The following is a 6,281-nucleotide window of genomic DNA, read 5'->3' on the forward strand; positions in this document are numbered from 1 at the left end:
CTGTAAGGTACTTATGTCGGGGCACTATCCACTGACCAGGCTAGAGAAGGGCTGTTAACGACACTGTACACTGTCTGCTATGAAGCGCAAGTCAGATTACTGCACGGAAGGTTCCGGTGTGCACGTTCTCTTTAGTTATATATGCTTTTCGTTCCGTTCTCACTGCGCTGTTTTACTCTCTCTAAAGCGAAAATTGAAAATTTTAAGCGGCACTGGAGAATTATGCTTGTCCAATCGCGAAAGTTTCTACCAACTCTAATGTGGCACGTCATGTTTATGAGTATCCTTTTTTTAGTGCAACTTTGAGTGCAATGCCACTTACGGCAGCTGTCGCAGCATCACAGACAGACCATAAAATCTAACTGAGTCGTTCTTGACAATTTTAGAACTATGCCATAAAAGTCACAAATGTAAAGACACTTCAGCGTTTTTTTTACATAATTAATAGCCTATCGTTTATATTCAATAGCAACTGCTTGAGCACAATCAGCTAATACTGGTGTGTAATCGACTCATTAACTGAAAAGCACAGCAAAGGGTACGGAGAAAGTGTGCTGAATGCGAGGCGCGTCCTTAGAGCTATAAAACTTCACCTTCAGGGCTGAAAACAAAAGCGACGCAGCGAGACAGCTGTCGCGCAGCCGGGCGGGCGTCTGTAGAACACGTCGGCTCAAACCGCCACGTCTCCGCCGTTTGAGAACGTGCGCACGCAGCAGCAGTTATAGTCTCCGAGCCTTCGTCTATCTGCTACTTCAAACAGTACCAGAGCCAACTGCCAAACGTCAAGTTGAGAAGACAGAAAATACAACGATGAAGGAGAAATAGACAGAACTGATACGTGTGGGCGAAGGAGAAGGGGATGTGCGGGCGAAAAAACAGCGAGTGCTGACGTGTCGAAATGAGGAGGCAGCCAGTTTGAACGGCAGATAAAAAGCGACGCAACAGACAGTACCCTGGGGGTGGGCTAATTAGAGCCGATGTTGAATGCCGACCGCCCCGCATAAAGCCCGCAGGTAACTCACAAGTTTCCCCGGCCTCAGCCTGCTTCTACCGTTCCAACGGGTTCATAAGCTCCGGTCCTGCCGCGACTTTCCGACAGCGGGCGACGCTAGTCGACTAGGAAGGCGTTCACTGTGAGAAGTGACTCAATTGGATTTCCCTTCTACTGTTTGAATGAAAATGTTGCGCATGTTGTTATTTATTACATGAAGCTGGTAGGTAGGTAAAGGTTAATGATTAAAATAGGGGGATGTTTCTTGGGGCTTTTGGGTGGTGTACTCAGTCCAGGGCTACACTGGCTTGAGCTGTCAGATGGACTTTTTTTATCAGAGCTCTTTGGTGCTCGATACGACTGCTCGTCAGCAGCGCCTCCCGACGCTCAAATGACGTGTACTACGCCTCTAAGTGGTTCGGCTTCGCCCCGCATCCCGATTCGTTTTCATTCATGTATTTAAGTTTACGTCTGTTTTCAATTACGACGGTGGGGAGTCACCGTGTTTTGAGCCGCCAATAAGCGCACCTATAACAGGTGTAGATGTAACTTAACAAATTTTAAGTTTGCTATTCAATATTAGGGAAAAAAAAAGAGTCCTGTCCCGGATAGAAAAAGGGTTTTATTCCTTCATTCATTCTCGTAAAGATATGCGCAATGGATTTCTAATATTTTTAGGAATGTTTTTCATTGGTCTGTAAATATTTTTGATCTTTCTTTGATTATTTTTATCTGGGATGTGCAGAATTTGGTTCAAGGTGTGATAATTCATGAAAATAATGAAATGCCACGACTTTTCATCTAGATATCAAAAAGACCTTGGAAATGACCTACATTTCGAGAGAACACGGTGCGCTTGAAACTGTTAAAAGGACTGATGTTACTACTGATTGCGAATGCCACGTGATGTGTTACCTCGCTCAATGCTTCGAAAAAATAGTAATCAGCTGCATGATAAGCAACTTTCACAGAAAAAAACTCCTAATTCACTTTGTACACAATAGTGTACATAGTGCGACACAAGGTTAAAAATAGTTGCGTTCCGATTCCTTTCAACTTTTCCAAAATTGTACTTGGCACAAAACTGTCGCACATCTACTTTTGATACTTACAAACCGATTTCCCTTATTTGTTGTCGGTTACTCGAACAAGTCATAAGCAAACAATGTTAACTTACTGCAAGTGAAATTATTTTTCCAAATGGGCATGGCTTTATTGTCAGTAACTCCACTGAGGAAAACCGCCATGATCTATGCTTCTGAGTCATGTCCCGCATGCAAACACAGTAATTTTTTCAGTTTGTACAGACAATTTTAATAAAGTTTTGTGGCCGCAACTTAAATTAAAATGCAGTTCCCCATAGAAATCAAGCGATCACTAAATGATTTACATCGCCTCTTTTCTATCCTATGTTATATGCTGAGCAGGCGTATAATGGAATATTAAATAAGTCTTTTGGAGTGTCCTCCAAGGAACCTATTTGAAGTGCGCGGTGGTCGTGGTGGTGGTGAAAACTTTTAATTGATGAAGTAGTGTTTGGGAGCCACTGAGTGGCCCCGCTACATGGTCGGCGTCCCTAGTCCGGGACACCGCATGACGAGGCCCCGTCTCTCGCCCGTTTCACTGCCCTTTGGGACTCAAGCGAGTAGCAGTTGAGAAGGGCAGTCTCCCATGCCTCTCTGGAAGGGGTAGGGGAAGAGGGGAGGTGGGGATTTTGAGTACATGCCCACACCATGTGGAAGATATCACTGGTCTCCCCACAGTGCGGGCATCGCCCATCCGTGTTAGGATCGTAATGTTTTAAGATTTAAGGACAGAGTAGAGTACCTGTCTGCAGGCGCCTTAAAGTTCGCTCCTCCGTCTTACTCAGCTCCTTTGCAGGGGCCGGGAAAAGGCTGTGGTTGTCGCTATAATGCGTTATTATTTCCCTGAATAGCAGCAGCGGCTGGTTAGACTCCGAGCCAGAGGAGCTTGGATAAGGATCCCGGTGAATAAGCGCTCGGGCAGCCGCGTCAGCGGCCTCATTACCTCGTAAGCCCTGATGGCCAGGAGCCCAAATGATTCTTTTCGGTGTTGGATCAGTGGCAGTCTGTCTTAGAATGCAAGCAGCTAAGGGGGAGATCTCCCCTGCCAAGTAATGAGCACATGCTTTTCGGGAGTCCGTAATGATGATTTTCGAATTGGCGTGGGCGGCAGCAAGCGCTATCGCTACTTCCTCGGCTCGCATTGAATTCGGGGCTCGAAAAGAGAGTCCATCAACGTGCATTTCCTGGTGAACGAGAGCGGCCGTGTAAAATCCCGTGGGTGATGGCCCTGCTACGTCTACATAATATACACCGGGTCGGGAGCCGTGTTGTCTCTCAAGAGCCCGAGCCCGCGCTTGTCGTCTGTTTTCGTGCATGTCGGTGTCCATGTTACGGGGGAGCGGGGAGACCCAGAGCATATTGCGCCACAGTACTGGGATACGCTCCGCCTCCTCTGGAGTGCAGTCGTGTTGAATGTGTAAGCGGTTCAGCAGGCGGCGCCCAGGGGCCGTCTGCATGAGCCGCGTGTATTGGTTCACGAGATGGGCCTCCCGCAGCTCCTGGTAGGAGTTTAGCACCCCCAATGCCTTGAGTTTGGCATTAGAGGTAGCCACCGGGAGATCCAGGGCTCGCTTAGTTGCCTTGCGGATGATGGCGTCTATTCGCGCCTTGTCTTGCTTAGTAGTGCGGAAATACAGCACGGAGTAGAGGATCCGGCCAGTCACGAAGGCATAGACGAGCCGAAGCGCGTACCTGCCCCGCAGACCGCCCCGCTTGTGGGAAACGCGGCGGATTATGCGCCCTCCCTCTTCGCCTACTCTCTTGAATTTCACAATGGTGGAGTCCGGTCTGAGTCTCTGGTGAATGAAAAGTCCCAGAATACGGAGCTCCACCTCTCTCATAGGACCTGCTGACAGAGCGATGTGAATTACTGTCCTATCCTTTGGGTTCGCTCTGCCATGCAGAAGCTCTGATTTCGCTGGAGCACATTGGAGCCCACAGTCAATAGCATACGCATCGACTATGGAAGCGGCCTTCTGAAGGCGGGCCTCCATGTCCCCAAGGCTCCCCTCAGTGGTCGAAATTGTAATGTCATCTGCATATAACGCGTGTTGAATGCCTTCCACCCGGGCCAGTTGGCTTGGGAGGCGCATCATAGCTATGTTGAACAGGAGCGGTGATAACACCGCTCCCTGAGGGGTACCCCGTGTTCCCATCATGTAGGGGCCGTATTCCTCGCCCTGAATCCAAAGAAAGGCCTGGCGATTAGTCAAGAAATCTTGTACATACGCGTAGGCCTTAGCCCCACAATCGGTAGAACTCAAGTTGGCCAGGATGCTTCCGTGTTTAACATTGTCGAAAGGCCCATTTCAGATCAAGGGCGAGGATGGCTTTGTCATTGTGTTGCATAGTTGTGGGTCGTATTACATCCCTGTGCAGCTGGAGAAGGACATCCTGTGCAGACATGTGGGGGCGAAACCCGAACATGGTGACTGCAAAGAAGCCCTTACACTCCAGGTATGGAGAGAGGCGATCCCGTACCATCGTCTCCATAAGCTTGCCCACACATGAGGTCAGTGATATGGGCCTCAGGTTGTCCGTATTCATGGCCTTACCTGTTTTAAGGATAAACGTCACAAGTGACGTTTTCCACTCGGGAGGGAGTGGACGCCCACCCCAGATCTGGTTGATGTATTCTAATAAATGGAGGTAGGCTGAGTCCGGTAGGTCCGCCAACAGGTTGACTGTTATGTGATCCCGTCCCGGAGCCGTACCCCGGTACATTTTTGCTAAGGCCGCCTTAAGGTCGTGCAACTCAAAAGGGGCATCAAGTGTTTCATTAGGCCTGCCAGAGTACATGTACTCAGGCCCAGGCGGGTCCTCTGTACAGCAGAGATATCTGTCGCACAGAGTGTCCGCAAGTTGCGCCGTCGTACCTTGATACCCTTGCAGAGCCAGCCGGAGCTGATTTTGCGTCTCTCCTCTCGTTTGGGAGGGGTCGATTAGACTGCGAAAGAGACGCCACGTCCCCTTCGAGCTCATCTGATGAGCTGCGGCGTCGCAGCGTGCTATCCAATTTGAATCTGAGAGTTCGGCAGCATACGCTGCAGCCTGCTCTGTGAGTTTGGCTATGCGGTCGCGTAATTTGCGATTAGTTTTCTGCTTTTTCCACCGTTTAGTTAAACTCCGGCGCGCCTCCCACAAATGCAGGAGGTGGGTGTCCACGGCGGGGTTCTCTTCGGTGGTTTGTAGTGTTGTGACGTGTTGTTTCTGAATGGTGTATATGTCGTTAGCCCACTCCGCGTAGCCGCCGGAAAATAGTACGGGAGGGATAGTGTGATTTCAGAATTTGTGCCAATCGGTCAGCTTGGCCTGACCCCATTTTTTATGCGCTGCCTTCGCCACGAGTGCAATCCTGAGAAGGAGGTGATCGCTGCCTGGAGAATCTCCCAAGTTCTCCCAGGCAGTCGCTCTAGCATTTTTAACGAGAGGAAGGGCTGGACACGTGTCGCGGGTTACCGAATTCCCCACTCGGGTGGGATACGCCGGGTCCGTGAGCAACGTGAGGCTGAGGGTGGAGATGAGCTCCGCCAGCTTACATCTTCTTGCCTGTTCGAAGTGGTAGCCCAAATGAAGTCTTGGAGCATTGAAGTATCCAACGATCACTAGAGGCTCTTTGGCTGCCATTTTTATCGCGTGAAGGAAGATTTTGTAGCGCCCGGCGGCGCTGGCGCTGAGATCGGCGTTCCCGCGCTAGAGGAAAATAAAGATCAACAGCGCGTGCTGGGAGCGCAGGCCCGGCACGAGGAGTCCGGAACTAGAAGCCTGCCACGCTGGTCGTCTCTCTCTGGTGCTCCGCTGCGACCTCCGCAAATCCTCAACAGTGGTGACCTGGCGAACCGTGCCTTCTATCTAAGCGGCGTTCCAGCATGGCGTACTGGCAGCACCCAAGTTTCGACCCGCCGCTCCCGGCGTTCCGGCCTGCAGGCGTCGGCGGGTGGTTCGCCCAACTGGAGGCTGCGATGTACCTGAACGGCATCACCATCCAGCCGTTCAAACACGAAGTCCTCTGTGACATCCTCCCGGCCGACCTCCTGCGTCGGCTCACCTACTCTGCTTTCGGCGGCCGGCCATACGATGAGCTGCGTGCGGCCGTCTTGGCGTACTTCGGCGCCTACTACGTTCCGCCGCCGCTCTACGACGCAGCGGACCCGTTTTCGCCGCCGCCAGCCTCTGTCCCTGGACCGGCCTCGCTCGCGCCCACG

General features: G+C 51.0%; 1 pseudogene; it reads right to left on the reverse strand.

The window, feature by feature from the left end:
* Positions 1 to 2,567: 2,567 nt before the first annotated feature.
* Positions 2,568 to 4,569, reverse strand: LOC149324455 (uncharacterized; annotated as a pseudogene).
* Between the last annotated feature and the right edge of the window lie 1,712 nt (positions 4,570 to 6,281).

Source organism: Amblyomma mixtum, unplaced genomic scaffold (genome assembly GCF_055824585.1).
Source record: "Amblyomma mixtum isolate Tamu unplaced genomic scaffold, ASM5582458v1 scaffold_31, whole genome shotgun sequence".
Taxonomy (NCBI): Eukaryota; Metazoa; Arthropoda; class Arachnida; order Ixodida; family Ixodidae; genus Amblyomma; species Amblyomma mixtum.